Source organism: Delphinapterus leucas, chromosome 5 (assembly GCF_059928025.1).
Source record: "Delphinapterus leucas isolate spDelLeu-1000000601 "Yukka" chromosome 5, BTC_Dleu_Yukka2, whole genome shotgun sequence".
NCBI lineage: Eukaryota > Metazoa > Chordata > Mammalia > Artiodactyla > Monodontidae > Delphinapterus > Delphinapterus leucas.
The window spans coordinates 45,716,800-45,734,738 of NC_143133.1; positions in this window are offsets into that span (position 1 = coordinate 45,716,800).

Genomic DNA, 17,939 nt, shown 5'->3' on the forward strand with positions numbered 1-17,939 from the left:
CCCTAGATCTTCTGGAGAGAGTGTGCCCCTGCTGACACCTTGATTTCAGATTTCTGGCCTCCAGAACTGTAAATTATCATAGTTTTAAGCTACCCACTTTGTGGTAATTTGTTATGGCAGGGCTAGGAAACTAATGTAGACAGCTTGGCAAAAACAGGAACATTAATATAATAATCAAGATTTTTCTACAAGTTAAGTGGAAGGGCAAGTAGGGGTTTTAGAAACCAAATATGAGGTTTAGGAAGCACAGTTTTTCAAGGAAATTTACAAAGGCCAACGTTATTGAATGTCCAGGTGCAAGCTGAATATTCACTGTCCAATCCAATAAGATTTTGTTCATAATACTGATCAAGAGATATGTTTCTTTGTTGAGTTAGGGCTTCATTTCACACGTAATTCAATAACATCATGGCCGTTGATTCTCAAATAAGTTCTATAACAGAGATTAATCATAGCTTTGTTTCACATGCACTTCAGCAACCAAGGAAAAATAATTACCACAGGACAAGTCATCAGTGTCATTGCTGTCAGGGCTCCAACAGAGACAGGGGCAAGTTGATATTGAGTCATGAGCTGGATAAATAAGATGGAGAGGCTTGACCCTGCCCCTGGGTGTGCTCAGCTGTCCAAATCCAATAACACAGACACACCCAGCAAGGATACACAATACAAGAGTACTCAATTGGTCAAATGGGATGGAGGTTTAGAATGTCAGGATCTCATGCAAGAAGTGAGATTTGGGATCATCAGATAGAATTTTTCACACACAAAAATTGTGAACCAGATTCTTTTGAAATCTGATTTTTCAGTGTTGTCAACTATTTCAAATTAAATAACACTGTGGAGGTTGCGTGGAGAACATCAGCAGGCTATATATACATCACTATGAACCACGGCGAGTCCTCTGATTGAATAGATTTTTCTTTCCAGTTTAGTCTAAGGGCACCAGGATTCAGGGAATGAAGGTAGAGGGCAGAACTAGGTAAGGATTCTAATCTTTCTTATCTGCAGCTGGCATTCTGTGGTAAAGAGCTGGGCTCCACTAGGATTCTTTAGCACAGTTAGCAGGGTAAAGAAAACAAACAAAACAAAAAAACAATCAAAAACAAAAATGAATAAAGAAAACAGACAAAAAAATATTCTTGGTACCAAAGATAAGATCAACAAGGACTAGTCTAATGGATAGGCTGTCTACATCTATGAAGGTAAGGGAGGCTGAGAAAACTTTCTTGCTGTGTTCCCCTGATGTATGAGAATTTAGATAGTAATAGTCCAAAGTGCTTTTATATCCATTCATTATTATGTTTGGAGATTTTAATATCCTGCTGGAATTGTTCGTCACTAGGGTTAAATGATGCTGAAACATAGGTGACTATTATCATTATTTACAATAGAAAAAAGGGCTGAAAAGTAGGGACTGGTTATTAAGATAAAATGTGGAAAACTTAGCTTTTAGAGTTGTGTTGTTGGGAACAGTACCACTATCTCCCTTTGCTTATATTCATGGTGAAGCCAGGATCTGAAGTAGCCACAAGCCACATGTAGCTATTGAGCACTTGAAATGTGGCTGGTTGAAATTGAGATGTACTTAGTATAAATGTACACCAGATTTCAAAGACTTATAAAAGGTATCATTAATATTTTTATGACAATTATATTTTGAAATAAAGATATTTTGCATATATACAGTTAAATAAAATGTTTTATTAAAATTATTTTCAACAGTTTAACAGTGAAAGCTGAAACCAAATCTGGCCTCTATCCCAACGCCAAATTAATTCTCAGTGAGAGTTTTGGGTGAAGTAGAAAAGAATAGCTTTATTGCTTTGCCAGGCAAAGGGGGCCACAGCAGGCTAATGGCCTCAAAACCGTGTGCCAGCTTGGAGAGGGTAGTGAGGAGTTTTATAGTAATGGTTCAGAGAGGGTGTGATCAGCTCATGGACAACCTTCTGATTGGTTGGTGGTGAGGTAAGTGGGAGTCAGTATCATCAACCCTTCTGGGGATCTACCACTTGAGGACAGCATTCCGTTTTAGCTTCTCCCACCTGGTGGGGTTTTCAGTATCTGCAAAACAGCTCAAAGATATTGTTATGTATATCTCCTGGAGGGGAAGCAGTACTCTGCCCCAAGGCTGCACTATTGTTTCTTTTGACTGTTCCTCCCTTGTCTCCACATCTACTCCCTTCCCTAATTAACAACTGTTTGAATCTGCTCTTGGAACTCAGAGAAAGTCACAGAAGCTGAATGAAGCCTATTTCCTGTAATCTAGAAATGGGGGACAGAGAAAGGCTTTTGTGCCCAGGAGCCCCATAGGGTCCTGCTTGGTATCAAAACTGTTTTTAATATCTCTACAGAATTTTAAATTTCATATGTGCCCTGTATTTGTGGCTCACATTTATTTTCAAGGAATGACACTGCCTTAGAGGATTATGATTTAGGTCGCCATTTGATATTCATCAAAACCCCAAGTTTCTGACTAATGTTTCACTTGGTAGCTGGATAATACAGTGTCACGTAGATCAAGGCAGTGTTGTTTTTCAGGAATTAGGCAAATAATATAACCTCATGAACATGCCTTTTACATGATAGGTATTTCATACAAACATTTGTCCCAAATACTTTAGGTCAAATGCAAGAAGGGGAGGTAGCTGATGAACGCCTGTCAAAGCAATCTTCACTAGATGAGAAAGTATAATTTTAAATCATAGCAGAAATTATAGTTTACACGCTGCATTAGCCAACTCAATCTGCATAGTATATTTTCTATAATGAATTTCCATGTGATAACAAGTCCAGATGTAGCATTTGGATGATCAGTAAGCTTTTTAGATCAATTTATTATGAATGAAAGAGGCATTTATCTCTTCCTCACACAATTTAATTTACATTCCCTTTCTAAGATCTTAAAAGACCAATAAAGGGATCTGTGATGGGCATTAAACCAATTCAAAGCTGTGAGCACTTACTCTTCTCATGTAATATAGTTGTCTTTAGAATACAAATGGAGGCATTAATTGGGAAAGAAAGTATAAATTTTTGCTCTTGATGAAAGAAATATTTGAGTTTATGCTATTCAGGCATGTTTCAGAAAATTATGGTTTCTAACAAGAAATTCAAATATTGTCAATTTGAATTTAAATTATAGGAAGGATTGCTATATCCATTCAGGAAGATGGGAATTTAAATGAATGAGATTACTAAGACATGCGTAATGTTCTTAGCGTTGTTCTATGTATATGCTGCTATGGTTGTGTGTGTGTGTGTGTGTGTGTGTTTGTCTATAATTGTCATGATCCGATGGCATTTGTTAGATGTCCTTTATGTACATTAGATTGTGTTAAAATAATAGAATTATAAATTTTAATGCTGGAATAGAAAGAACCTGTAGTCCAGTTCTCTGACCAAAGCATGTAATCCACACTTTCCATCATTTCCAGAGGGTTATTATCTGGATGTCTCTGCTTCAAATACTTTTGAATGAATAATATTAAATTCATAAAAATTCATCTTCTTACATGCCGTCCTACCTAATCGGGTAATGCAATATTGTGCTCTGTTGTTTTAAGGGTATTGGCTTGAGAAGGGTTTATAATATAAGGTTGCATAGTAGGTAAGAATTAGGGTATAGAGTAGAGGGTCTTAGGTCAAAATGTCTTAGTACGTATACTAGTTCTTTGACCTGGGACAAATTATTTAACTTCGATCAGAGAAGCTCTGCTTTTACGTGTTCCACGCATTAGCATCTGGGGTCAGACGTCATTTGTTAAAAGGGTTATTCTAATTTTAAATATTTGGGAGTTACTAATCCAATCAAATGACTCACCTCGCCAAAATAGTCATTTCAAAAAAATCTGTAGAGGATAAACAAAGAAAAAGACAAACTCTACTTCCTCGCAGGGAGCTTGCCATTAAGTTGAGAAGATAAAATATATTCATATTGAAGGAGAGCTGATTGATATGTACTAAAGAAGTGGTATTAAAGAGCTAGGAGAGTGTGGTGGTTAAGAGCATGGGCTCTGGAGCCAGGCTGCCTGACTTCATGTCCCTACCCCATTTCTTACTAAGTATGCATCTTGGGCAAGCCGTGTGATCTCACTGGGACTCACCTGTAAAATGGGGATAATAAAAGTACCTTAAGGCATTGTAAAATTAAATGACATAATATATGTAAAGTCTGGACAGTGCGGGTTGCACAGGAGACATTTATTAATGATACATAACATTTACATATATACATATACAGAGACAGAAAGAATATTTTTAAGTAGTGAAGAACATGAATAAAGGAAGTGAAAAGGTCCAAGCATAGTTAATAATTGTAGGGATCCCTGTGAGTAGCTTCTGTGTTTATGCCAGTCTTGCAGCAACACTCGATTCTTTGATATATCTCAGAAACACTTGATCCCCCATAATGTATAAGCAAGAAGTAGATGTTTTCTGAAGATACCATGGAGAGAGGAAAGGAAGGGTTCATGACAATTCATATGACCAAATATCATGAATGTCTCTTTGGGCCACTCTGTAATCTTCCCCAAATCTCTTTTCTGATGCTAGCCATCTTATCTCTCCACTCTTTCACAAGGCTAACCTCCACAGCTTCTCTTGCAATGCTGGTTCCTCCATCCTCCTCCTGGTGGACTCTAGCATCCCACCTCAACCCAGAGCACCTGTGAGCTTCCTGTTTGTAGTCTCATACTTACCATTCTGCTTGGTAATGAAATAATCTGCCTCAAGAATTCCTTTCATTAAAATAGAGAGGAGGCTGCTAAAACATATTTCCCTTCTGAAAAACAAGCCTATGGAGGAAAGCATGATCTCACTTGCCAAGAAATGGCAGAGGACTAACATTGGATAAGAATGCCTGAGACGATTGGGTGTTATTCAGTGGGCATGAGAGACCACTATGGAAAGACTTTGGGTCAGGGAAATAACGGAGTAAGTGCAATGTTACTAGAGAGAAACGACTTGGGTTGGTCAAAAAAATTGAGACTGGAATCAGGAGAACTGAGTTTCTATTATTTGACCTTGAGAAGATTACTCTTTGTTTAAAATTTATTTCTCTGTCTTTACAATATATAGAGAGGTTTAAGTTCAAAGGTGTTCTATTCCTTCCAGAATAGAAATCCCAATTTTTTTAAGTGGTGTGCCAAATGTCACTGTGTCCATTAGAGCCAGAGCTGAGATAAAAAGCATACATGTCAGGAGCCTGGAGGGTCTAGAGAATATGCTCAAGAAGGAAAGTCTTTCATTTCTGAGATGACATTTACACAACTAGCTAGAGTGATGAGGATCTTCATGATTTTTCCTTCAAAATGTATCAATTAAGATTGAATTCATTGTGTTCCTCTTTTATTCAAGAATCATAAGATTTTCCTTTTCTTTGGGGTCTGAACTTTGACCTCCTCACTGTCTTCTCTGCAAGCCATCTTGCCTTTCTAGGTAAGGGGATGGGATAAACAAGAGCATGGTGACTGTCTCTGTGCTAAGCTAAGTCCACATACACATGAACACATCTGGGAGCTAAATGATATGAGTTGTTTTACAGATTTCTAGGTTAGAATTTGGAGATGTGAAATAACTTTTCCAATTCCTGGAGACATGGCTGAATCCAAGTCTAGTGATACCCATTTGGGCAATTTAACTTTTTTTTTTTTTTGTAACGGGAAGTGATGTCTATAAATGTCAGGATAATATTTAGGGGAGAAGAAGAAGAGGCAGAGGATATGATAGAGATGGAGCCCATGAAAGGGATTTTTCAAATAGGGAGTAAAATGCTATTTCTTGCCCGGGGTGGTTTCCTGGCTGGTGATCATAATTAATTTAGCTATACATTTGATGGATGTGGTTATCTGAATTTATGTTTTATTTTGCAAAAGAAAGATTATGAAAATTATCCCAAATTCATCAGGATGTTAGTGGTGTAGGTAGAATTGGAAACCAATAATGATTCTACAAAGATTCAGAAGTATGGTGCTACTGCTGGCAGTAAAAAGCTGTAGCTAATTCCTATAAACTTTGGCCAGTGAAAGTTTAAGAAAAGCCATGGAGGCTTCCTACCACCCTTCTTCAATTTCTAATTTAATTTTAGAGACACAACATAAAAAATAATCTTACTTTTAAAAATGAAATTAAAGATGAGCACTAACTCCATCAACTTACACACCTTGTGCATGAATTTTTTTTTTAAAGCCACATACTAGAAATTGCTTTTTGAGTAAAGCGGCTCAAATAGTATTCAATCACAATCCAATACCATTGGTCTCCATTGGTGCAGGATGTTAAACTTTTTATTTATATTCTGCTGGACCTTCAGTTGCTTCATGATAAAGAGGTCTAGTGGTTTACATGCCCCTTTCCTGGGCTGTCATGTTTCTTTTTCATAGTAAACCTGTGTAAAGACAGATATTTCATTTCTACACTGTATAGTGCTTGAGTGGGATTAAAAGTCATGGACAGATTTTACATTCTGTTGAAATTCATGGATGCCTTTCTGTTTAAAAAACATTTTTAATATAGGACACCATTAATTACTAGGATTCTGATTGTAATTGCCTGGTTTCAGAACTGATGAACAAAGCCATTTTAGAAAGCAATCAATTTGAAATCTAATTTGTTGGCGAAATGAACCATATAAACAAAATGCCACTTGCAGTTTGTCTAAAATGAGATGTGCTTAACGAGCCCATCATCTTCTGTGATCCTCATCACTATGGGTCGCAGCTACCTCGAATGTCATCAATTGGATCCAGAGCACAGAAAGCTGAAATAGAACACAACACCACCACGAGCAGAGCGAATATGAAACAGATGGCTCTGCAATCCCCGCAGGGTGACTTTTGAGGGCAGCTTGGGGGTGAAGGCAGAGTGGCTACTAAAATCAACTAAATGCAGTAACACACTTGGCTCTCCTGTGTCATGCACCAAAAATAGCTGTGATTGTTTACGGTAACTCATCCCATTCACACGTATTCAGAGAACAAAAGATGAAAGTACAGGAAACTGGATTTGGGGAAAAGGATCTGAATTATTTTTTATGAAATATATATACACACATATGTGCACACACACATATGAAACATATGTATTATGCACACATAAAACATACTATATATGCACACACACACAGGAACCAAAAGGCATCTGGTGGGCTATATAGTAGAATCTGTGCTTTGTACAAAGTTTGACACAGCCTTCCCTTGTTCTTTCATTAATTAAGGAAAAATTTCATGTAAAAGTCTTACTAATCATCTCTGATGACTTATTGCTGCATGATCCTAAGACATCTGATGTTCTTGAAATGGATCATAAAAGAACTATTAGCATGTATGAGTTAAAGACTTCGAGTTAAACCTGTCGTCTATTTTAAATTTGATAGTTCACTTGTATGTTGGGGTTTATTTATTTATGTTTACTCAGTTGGTATACTAAACTAGGAATTACTTCAAAATACAGCAATCTCAGGGCTTTGTAAAACTGAAATTACAAAACTGAAATCACCATGAAGGTGGCTAGTCCTATCATGAGATTGCTGGGGGTAGATGTAAACTGGAGGATTGTGAGCACATAATTTAAGGGGGAAGAACCCTTCTAAATCAAGCAGTCCTCATCTATTCAAGTTCAAGCAGGGGCTCAGCAGAGAGATAAAACCTTTGAGTTGATGAAAAAATTATTTCCAGTGAATCTCAATTGAGAATATTTTATCCTGTAGAAATTTACTCTGAATCAGAAAGGCCTTGCCAGTCAATGTCATGGATAAGCAGTAGATTGTCACAGATTGGTATAAACTCACTTGGGAATTTATAGGGAATGCAGTGTCTCTGGCCCTACCCCAGATTTTCGGAATGAAAATCAGCCTTTTAAGTCCACTTGGAAGCTGTTCTACATGGAATTCTTCAAAGTTACTCCTACAGATAGCTACCAAACCTCTTTGGCATATATAACTCTACATTAACCAGAACCCTCATTATCCAGAGAATCAAAATCTCTTCAGTCTTTTAGATTACACTGGAAATTTACTTTTTCTCCTAGGGTTGTATTTAATTTCTGAGAATTAAAAATAATTAGATGACAAAATGGATGACAGAAATGGAACAAATTTATGTTCTCTTTGGTTAAAGGTAGATATGTTTATTATTTTCTGAGAAAAATGGTCTCAAGTAAAAAATGAAAAGTGAGTATGAAATGAGATAATCATAATAATAATGTCATGCTGAATACTTATACACATGCACACACATACATAAATGCATGCACACACACATATATACACATTGTGCTCACATATGCATACACACTCACATACAAACATCTCACATCCCACATTCAGAGCTAAGCCTAGGAACATATTTTATAAGTGTGATATAAGTTACTTTTATTTTCTTTAATATTATATGAGATTTAAAATGTTTATTATGGAAATTAAAACAAACACAAAATTAGAAAGAATGATATAACAAATACCCTTGTGTCCGTTACTCAGATTCAACATCCATCAAGATGTTACCAAGCTAATATCATCTATCCACCCATCTCTCCCTGTTTTTGGTGCAAAACTTTTTTTTTTTTAAGGCAAATAGAGGACACTGTCATTTCACTCATAAATACTCCTGTCGATTAAAAAATTATTCACAACATAAAAGTTGAGAGTTGTGTTCCATTCAGTGGGAATTTTTAGGACTTCCAGCCTGGGAGGCAGCATCTTAAGTAATCCTGAGAGAACTGCTTTGAGGTGGCAAGTAGGGAGCCAGGTTACATAGAAGTTTTACAACAAAGGGCAGGCCATTGCAACATCAAAAGATTATTGTTAATTAAGGAAAGCCAGATATCTCAGGTTAAGGAATTTAGCACTTTTCTATGTATGGGAGGATACAAGAGTCTGAAATCATTCCTTTAATTTGCACTTCAACTATCTGGGGCCAGTATACTGTGTTTTCTCATCCTGAGTTCCCTCAGGGCTCACCAGCTCCCTGGTGGTGGCTGCAAGCACCGTCGTGATTGACTGTCACGACCTTTGTTTACTGATAAGGCAGGCAATATTCCATTTATTACTCCAGTATGCACCTCTAACTAATAAGGGCATCATTTTTACATAACCATGATGCAATGATCACACCTAATGAAATTAACCTTAATTCCTTCATAGTTAAGAACAAATAATTCATATTCAAATTTTCTCAATTGTCTCAAAGAAGCTCTTAAAAAAATCACGATCCAAACAAGATTTACTTATTGCCTTTGGTTGTTTTGTGTCTTAAGTTTCTTTTATTCCATAATAGAAGATGCTCCCCTACACCCCATTCAGTTTGCCTTTTCACATCATGGTTTGTTGAGGAAACTGAGTCTTTTTTCCTGTAGAGTACCCTACAATCTGCATTTGGCTCACTGCTTCACACTGGTGTTTAACTTATTTCTATTTCTGGTTTAGTCAATAATTTAACTTTCAATTAATAGGAAATAGTTTCTTTTCAGAAAAATTCTCATTAGTGATCTTTAGTCATATTTATTCATAATCAGCTAATTATCTTTCTACTTAAATTATACTACTTGCAGAATTCTTGCGTTTCTTTATTCATTCTTTCAACAAAGCTTCCTTAAGAAACAAAGTGAAACTAGTTTGTAAGACAGGCTCGGACAATTATAATTGTTAAAAATCTCGCGGTCAGTGAAGCTGTCAGTGATTAGCTTCATGTGGACTTAACTGAAGCCTGTGATAACCTGTTTTTTCTCCATACACCACAACTGTCAGTCTCTTTCAGATGGAAAGTTAAGATGTTAGAAAAGAAACATGATGTTCCTCTGGGTTGTTTCTCTTCCAATTGAATGTCCCTAATTCTTTCAAGACTTTCTGATATGACATGCTTCCAGAGCCCTCATCCCCTATTTTATTAACGTTTCTTTTAAAATAGGATTCATGAAATTTAATACATGATTCTAGGAATGATTAAAACTGCTTTAAGAAGATCAAGAGTAAAATTTATCTGTTTAACAACTACAAAAATTATTGCAATCATAACAAGAGGCAGGCACATAACAGATACTCAAGAAAGGCAAACAAACAAACATACTTGTTCTTTGCCTTCAAGAAGTGTAGAGTCTAATGGAGGAGATAAAGTTGGGAAATGACAATAGTATGTCATAACTGCTATGATACAAGTGAATATGGGCGTTTTGAGGAGGATCCCCAATGCAATTTGGGGGTGGAGATCTCAAGTGAGGAAGAATTAGCCAGCTAATTGGGAAGAGAGGGAAGAATGTACCAACAAAAGGAAGAGCAAGTACATAAGCTCAGAGTCCTAGAAACTATAAGTCACTTAACAAGATGAGATCAAAGGAGTTGAGTAGGATATTGGATTTAATCACTTTTCATGATCTGAGTGTCATGATTCTATGTTCAAGGTACTATTCATCTGTGTTTCACTCATTCATTTGTCTAGTAATTATTTACTAAACTACCACTTTATGTTAGGCACTGGGATGATAATCCTGAGTGAGATAGATAAGATCTCTGCTCTGATGGGAATACAATCTACTGTGGAGAGACAAAATAAGTAAATAACTAGAAAAAATATAAAAATTAGAATAATAAAATTAAAGTTATAAAATACTATTTTTACTTATTATACTTATAAAATAAGTAATAAGAATTTTTTAAGTATAATAAAATGGGTCTGAAGAAGTGACATTAATCTAAAACCTGACTAATAAGAAGGAAGCATACATGCAAATGCTGTATCTGGGCAAGAGCTTTCCAGGCGAGGTAGCTGTAGAGGTCCTAAAATCAAGTGTAAACTTGGTGTGTTGGTATAAGAGGAAGAAGGAAAATACGGCATGAAGGATGGTAAACAAGACGAAGAATGGCACAAGGTAGATTCAGAGTGGTGGATCCCATAGGGTAGTTAAAACCACGTTAAGATATTTTTATTTTATTCTAGATGAGGTGGGAAGCTATTGGTAGTTTTTAAGCAGGGAAGTGACATCCTTTAACTTACATTTAAGAAAGGTCAATCTGGCTATTGTGTAGAGAATGGATTGGCTGGGATGGGGCAAGAGGGGTAGGAGGGAGACCTTTATAATTCAGAAGATGGGTCTTGTCTTGATGACTTGAATAGGAGATATGGTAAGTTCAGGGACTTAGGGGTTGATTAAGGAAGAAACAAGACCACAAGACGCAGAAATACACAAGCTTTATATGGACAGTACTTGGACAGGGTCCCTCTCAGCAAGAAACCTTCTAGAGGCAGCAGTATGGGGCCACCACCCAGTGGGCAAATAGCAGAGGGGAGCTTGGGGCTTACACGTCTAGGTGATCTTACTCAGTGGCAAGGTGGGGAGTTCCTGGGACAGAGAGCTCCAAAGGGCAGCAGCCATTTGGGGTATTTTATAGCTACAGGGCTTGTTTTATTTATGGTTAGCATACGTTGGGGGCAGCTTAATGGGGTTTAAAGTATGTAGGATCTATTATTTATTTATATATTTTATTGGGGTATAGTTGTTTTTATTTATTTTATTTTTCAATTAATTTTTATTAGAATATAGTTACTTTACGATGTGGTGTTAGTTTCTACTATACAGAAAAGTGAATGAGTTATACATATGTCCCCTCTTTTTTAGATTTCTTTCCCATTTAGGTCACCACAGAACACCTGTGCTATAGTAGGTTCTCATTAGTTACTTATTTTATACATAGTAGTGTGTATATGTCAATCCCAATCTCCCAATTCATCCCCCCCGTCTTCCCCCACCTTGGTATCCATACATTTGTTCTCTACATCAGTGTGTCGATTTCTGCTTTGCAAGTAAGTTCATCTGTATCATTTTTCTAGATTCCGTATATAAGCGATATTATATGATACTTGTTTTTCTGACTTCACTCTGTATGACAGTCTCTAGGTCTATCCACGTCTCTGCAAATGGCATTATTTCTTTCCTTTTTATGGCTGAGTAATATTCCATTGTATATATGTACCACATCTTCTTTATCCATTCCTCTGTTGATGGACATTTAGGTTGCTTCCAAAAAACTAAAAATAGAACTAACATATGGCCCAGCAATCCCACTCCTGGGCATATACCCAGAGAAAACCATAGTTCAAAAAGATACATGCACCTCAATGTTCATTGCAGCACTGTTTACAATAGCCAGGACATGGAAGCAACCTAAAAGTATGTAGGATCTTAATGGCTAAAAATATGGGGGTTTGGGAGCTATATTTAAAACAATTTGGATGTGTGAGAATTTGAGTTTGGCACTGACAGGCTTTGAGATAATGATACCAGCTTGTTGTGAAGCAGGAAACAACACGAGACATTTTAGGCTAATACACAGGGGACATCTCTGGCTCATTTATACAATAGATGGTATCCCTAGTGATGGAGTGGTGGCATCAGCAGGATTACTTGGAGTGTGAATACATAAATGAGAGGAAAAGAAAAAGTATGGGCTATCTTTCAGGTTTTTGGCTTAGGCAACTGGGTGATGCTATTTTCTGAGATGAGAAACATGACTAGAGGAGTATGTGTGTGTGCAATAAAGAGCCCGGTTCTAGACAGTTCATGATGAAGGGTTAAAAGCACCCTTGAATCATTACTATGGTAATCTCGATCCCACTAATCCATAGAAGGGAACAGTGAATCCAGGCTGAGCAACCTCTGTAACCTCAACCCAGCTCTGGCAAACACACTGTGTCCAAAGATCTAACCTTGCAGTCATATCTACTGGAAGGAAAGATGAAGCCTAGGAGTTTGATTACACAGATGTATTTATATGTAAAACACAGTGTCAGTGGGAGAAATGATAAGCATGAGCAGTGCCTAGAAGGTCTCAGGTGAGGTGGCTTGGATCTGCACATTTAGGTTAAATTAATAACACTACTTCTAAATTCTGTACAGTATAAGGTAAGACAAGGAAATAAAAGACATACAGATTGGAAGTAAAGAAATAAAACATTTTGTATACAGACAACATGATTGTCTACAAAGAATATCTCAGAGAATCCATAAAACAAGGTTGAAGAACAAGTCAGTGAGTTTAGTCATGCCATGGAATACAAGGTCGGTGTACAAAACTAAGTTGTGTTTCTATATACTAGCTTTGAGCAACTAGATTGAAGTAAAAACAACAGCATATGCAAGAATACCTGAAAACATGTAACACTTAGGGATAAACCTACAAATATGTGAAAATTGGTATGCTGAAAACTCCCAAACTTTGTTGAGAGAAATAAAAGAAGACACACCTCTTAGAATAGCTAAAAACAGAAACAAAATCTGACAATACCAAATGAAGTCAAGGATTAAGAGCAACTGGGACTCTCACACTCTGCTGGTGAGAATACAGAATGGTACAGCCACTTTGGAAAATAATTTTTCAGTTTCTTATCAAGTAAAATATATGTTTACTACATTCCCCAGCAATTGCATTCCTAGACATCTACCCAAGAGAAATTATACTAACACCTACACGGAAATCTATATGCAAATATTTATAACAGTTTTATTCATAATCATCCCAAACTGGAAACAACCCAAATGTTTATCAACTGGTGAATCAGAAAAAAATTGTGGTACATTTATACAATGGAATATGTCTCGGTAATAAGAAGGGGAAAAAAACTACTGATACATGCAATAACAAGAATGAATCTCAAAAGCATTATATAAGTGAAAGAAGCCAGGATCCAAAGGCTACATATCATATGATTCCATTCATATAACATTCTAGAAAAGGCAAAATTATAGGAACAGAAAATATATCCATGGTTAATAGGAATCGTATTTTGGGGGACAGGAATTGAGTAAAATGTCATAAATCATTAAAAATATAATTATGGTGTTTGTCAAGGATTTACATGCATTTATTTTAAAGAGTTAAGTGGTTTTATAAGGTTTCTTATTAAATAAAGTTATTTTCTATCACTGTTCCATTTTCCACTAGCCACAGGGAATTATTCCATTTTTCGTTATTTATTTCCATTACTCTGAAATAAATGCTTCTTTATTTCTTGATGCTTATATTTTAGGCATTTTAAAATTTGTTAATAGATTATGAGTCAATTAAAGATAAAGATTTAGCTTTTACTCTCTTCAAATACAAGAACACATATTTCCAGTCACCAACCTCACATACTCTTACTTTATTTGTATTCTAGTTTTATTTGGATTATTAATTAGTGGTTGACATAGACAGGAACATTCACAGTAACAGCTGGTTTCTCATCAGAAATAATGGAAGCCAGGAGTCAATGGAATCATGTTTTTTTTTTTTTTAATGGAATCATGTTTTAAAGCCTTGAATAATAGGAAAAAAAAGTCAATCCAAATTTCACTTTCTAATCAAAATACTTCAAAAATTAACACAATATAAAGGCCTTTTCATATAAATGAAAAGTGATAAGAATTAATCACCAGCAAACCTATTCTGTGTGGAAATGATTTGGTCTGAAGGGAAATGGTATCAGATAAAAACTTGAATCTACAGGTAGGAATGAAGAGCACCTGGCCTCATAAATATTTAGGTAAAAATGAAAAAGCATATATATTTTTGTCTCTCAACATCTTTAAAAGGAAATTGACTGTTTAAAGAAAAATTATAACATTGTACTGGGTTTATAACAGGTTGTAAAAGTAGAAAATATAACAACAGAAGTACAAATGAAAGAGTGGCTAATGGAATTATAGTGTTGTAATATTATAGTGTTTAACACAAAGTAGCATAATATTAGTTCTAAGTAGATTGTGATAATTTATAGTTGCATGTACAGTCCCTAGAACCACTACTAAAACTAAAACTAAGTATAGCTAAAAATTAAAGGCAAAATGTAAAAAAAAAAGAAATTTTATGAAAGTTCTAATCCTGAATGTGTATATACTTATAGGTGTGAGCACCTAATAACAGAGCTTCAAAGTATATGAAGCCAAAAGTGACAGAACTAAAGGGAGAAAAGACAATCTTTTTTTATTTACTTCCTAGAGTAATGAAAATAAAAATAAACAAATGGGACCTAAATAAACTTAAAAGCTTTTGCACAGCAAAGGAAACCATAAACAAAACAAAGAGATAACTCTCAGAATGGGAGAACATATTTACAAATGAAGCAACTGACAAGGGATTAATCTCCAAAATATACAAACAGATCATGAAGCTCAATATCAAAAAAAACCAAATAACCCAATCAAAAAATGGGTGGAAATAAAATTAAAATAAACAAGTGGGAACTAAGGACACTTAAAACCTTTTTCACAGCAAAGGAAACTATAAACAAGACAAAAAGACAACCCTCAGAATGGGAGAAAATATTTGCAAATGAATCAACGGACAAGGGATTAATCTCCAAAATATATAAACAGCTCATGCAGCTCAATATTAAAAAAAACAAACAGCCCAATCCAGAAATGGGCAGAAGACCTAAATAGACATTTCTCCAAAGAAGACATACAGATGGCCAAGAAGCACGTGAAAATTTGCTCAACATCACTAATTATTAGAGAAATGCAAATCAAAACTACAATGAGGTATCACCTCCCACCAGTTAGAATGGGCATCATCAGAAAATCTACAAACAACAAATGCTGGAGAGGGTTTGGAGAAAAGGGAACCCTCTTGCACTGTTGGTGGAAATGTAGATTGATACAGCCACTATGGAGAACAGTATGGAGGTTCTTTAAAAAACTAAAAATAGAATTACCATATGACCCAGCAATACCATTACTGGGCACATACCCAGAGAAAACCATAATTCAAAAAGACACATGCACCCTAATGTTCATTGCAGCACTGTTTACAATAGCCAGGTCATGGAAGCAACCTAAATGCCCATGGACAGATGAATGGATAAAGAAGATGTAATACTTATATACGATGGAATATTACTCACCCATAAAAAGGAACGAAATTGGGTCATTTGTAGAGATGTGGATGGATGTAGAGACTGTCATACAGAGTGAAGTAAGTGAGAAAAAGAAAAACAAATATCGTATATGAACACGTATATGTGGAATCTAGAAAAATGGCACAGATGAACCAGTTTGCAAGGCAGAAATAGAGACACAGATGTAGAGAACAAACATATAGACACCAAGGGGAGAAAGCAGGGGAGGGGTAGTGGTGGGATGAACTGGGAGATTGGGATTGACATATATACACTAATATGTATAAAATCCATACATACATGACCCAGCAATCCCACTCCTGGGCATATACCCAGAGAAAACCATGATTCAAAAAGACACATGCACCACAATGTTCATTGCAGCACTATTTACAATAGCCAGGTTATGGAATCAACCTAAATGCCCATTGACAGAGGAATGGATAAAGGAGATGTGGTACATATATACAATGGAATATTACTCAGCCATAAAAAGGAACGAAACTGAGTTATTTGTAGTGAGGTGGATGGACCTAGAGACTGTCATACAGAATGAAGTAAGTAAGAAAGAGAAAAACAAATACCATATGCTAACACATATATATGGAATCTAAAAAAAAAAAAAAAAAAAGAAAGTGGTCAGAAGAACCTAGGGACAAGATGGGAATAAAGATGCAGACCTACTAGAGAATGGACTTGAGTATACAGGGAGGGGGAAGGGTAAGCTGGGACAAAGTGAGGGAGTGGCACGGACATATATACACTACCAAATGTAAAATAGATACTGAGTGGGAAGCAGCCACATAGCACAGGGAGATCAGCTCGGTGCTTTGTGACCACCTAGAGGGGTGGGATAGGGAGGGTGGGAGGGAGGGAGATGCAAGAGGGAAGAGATATGGGGACATATGTATATGTATAACTGATCTACTTTGATATAAAGCAGAAACTGACACACCATTGTAAAGCAATTATACTCTAATAAAGATGTTATAAAAAAACACACAGAAGATGTGGTACATATATACAATGGAATGTAACTCAGCCATAAAAAAGAACAAAATAATGCCATTTGCAGCAACATGGATGGACCTAGAGATTGTAATACTGAGTGAAGTAAGTCAGACACAGAAGGACAAATATCATATGATATCACTTATATGTGGAATCAAAAAAAAAAGGTACAAATGAACTTATTTACAGAGCAGAAATGGAGTCATGGATGTAGAAAACAAACTTATGGTTACCAGGGTATAAGTTAGGGGGAGGGATAAATTGGAAGATTGTGATTGACATATATACACTACTATATATAAAATAGATAACTAGCAAGAACCTGCTGTATAGCACAGGGAACTCTACTCAATACTCTGCAGTGGCCTATATGGGAAAAGAATCTAAAAAAAGAGTGGATATATGTATATGTATAACTGATTCACTTTGCTGTACACATGAAACTAACACAACATTGTAAATCAACTGTACTCCAATAAAAATTTAAAAAAAACTAAATATTTTTAACCAGTAAAAAAACAATAAAGGGAGAAGAGATAAAATCTATAATCATAGTTGGAAATTTTGACAACAGTTTCTCTTAAACTGATGGAATGACTTGAAAAAAAATAGGTATTATAGAGAATTTTGGAACAGCACTCCCAATCAAACTGTACCTAGTTGGCATTTACACGGTGTTTGTTTTCTGGCTGTGAAATCAATAATTTAGGTGGTACACAATTTTAGATTTACAGCTATTTTCTCCCAGCATTTCCATTATTGTCATTGAGAATTCTTCTATTTAATTTCTTTTTCTTTATAGACAATCATTTTTTCTTTCTGTTTCCTTTAAAAATCACTTCCTTGTTAGTGGTATTGTGCAAATTTATTAATAAGTGTCTAGGAGATTTCTGTTTATTTCACCTATTGGGTATTGTTTGTGCATCCCTTTCTGATTTTTTATATTATTATCAATTCTTAAAATTTCTCAGTTATGCTCCCTTTCAATATTAATTCTCTTTTATCCTTTCTATTTCCTTCTTCTGGAATTCCAGTTGGATGCATGTTAGATTTTTAAACATT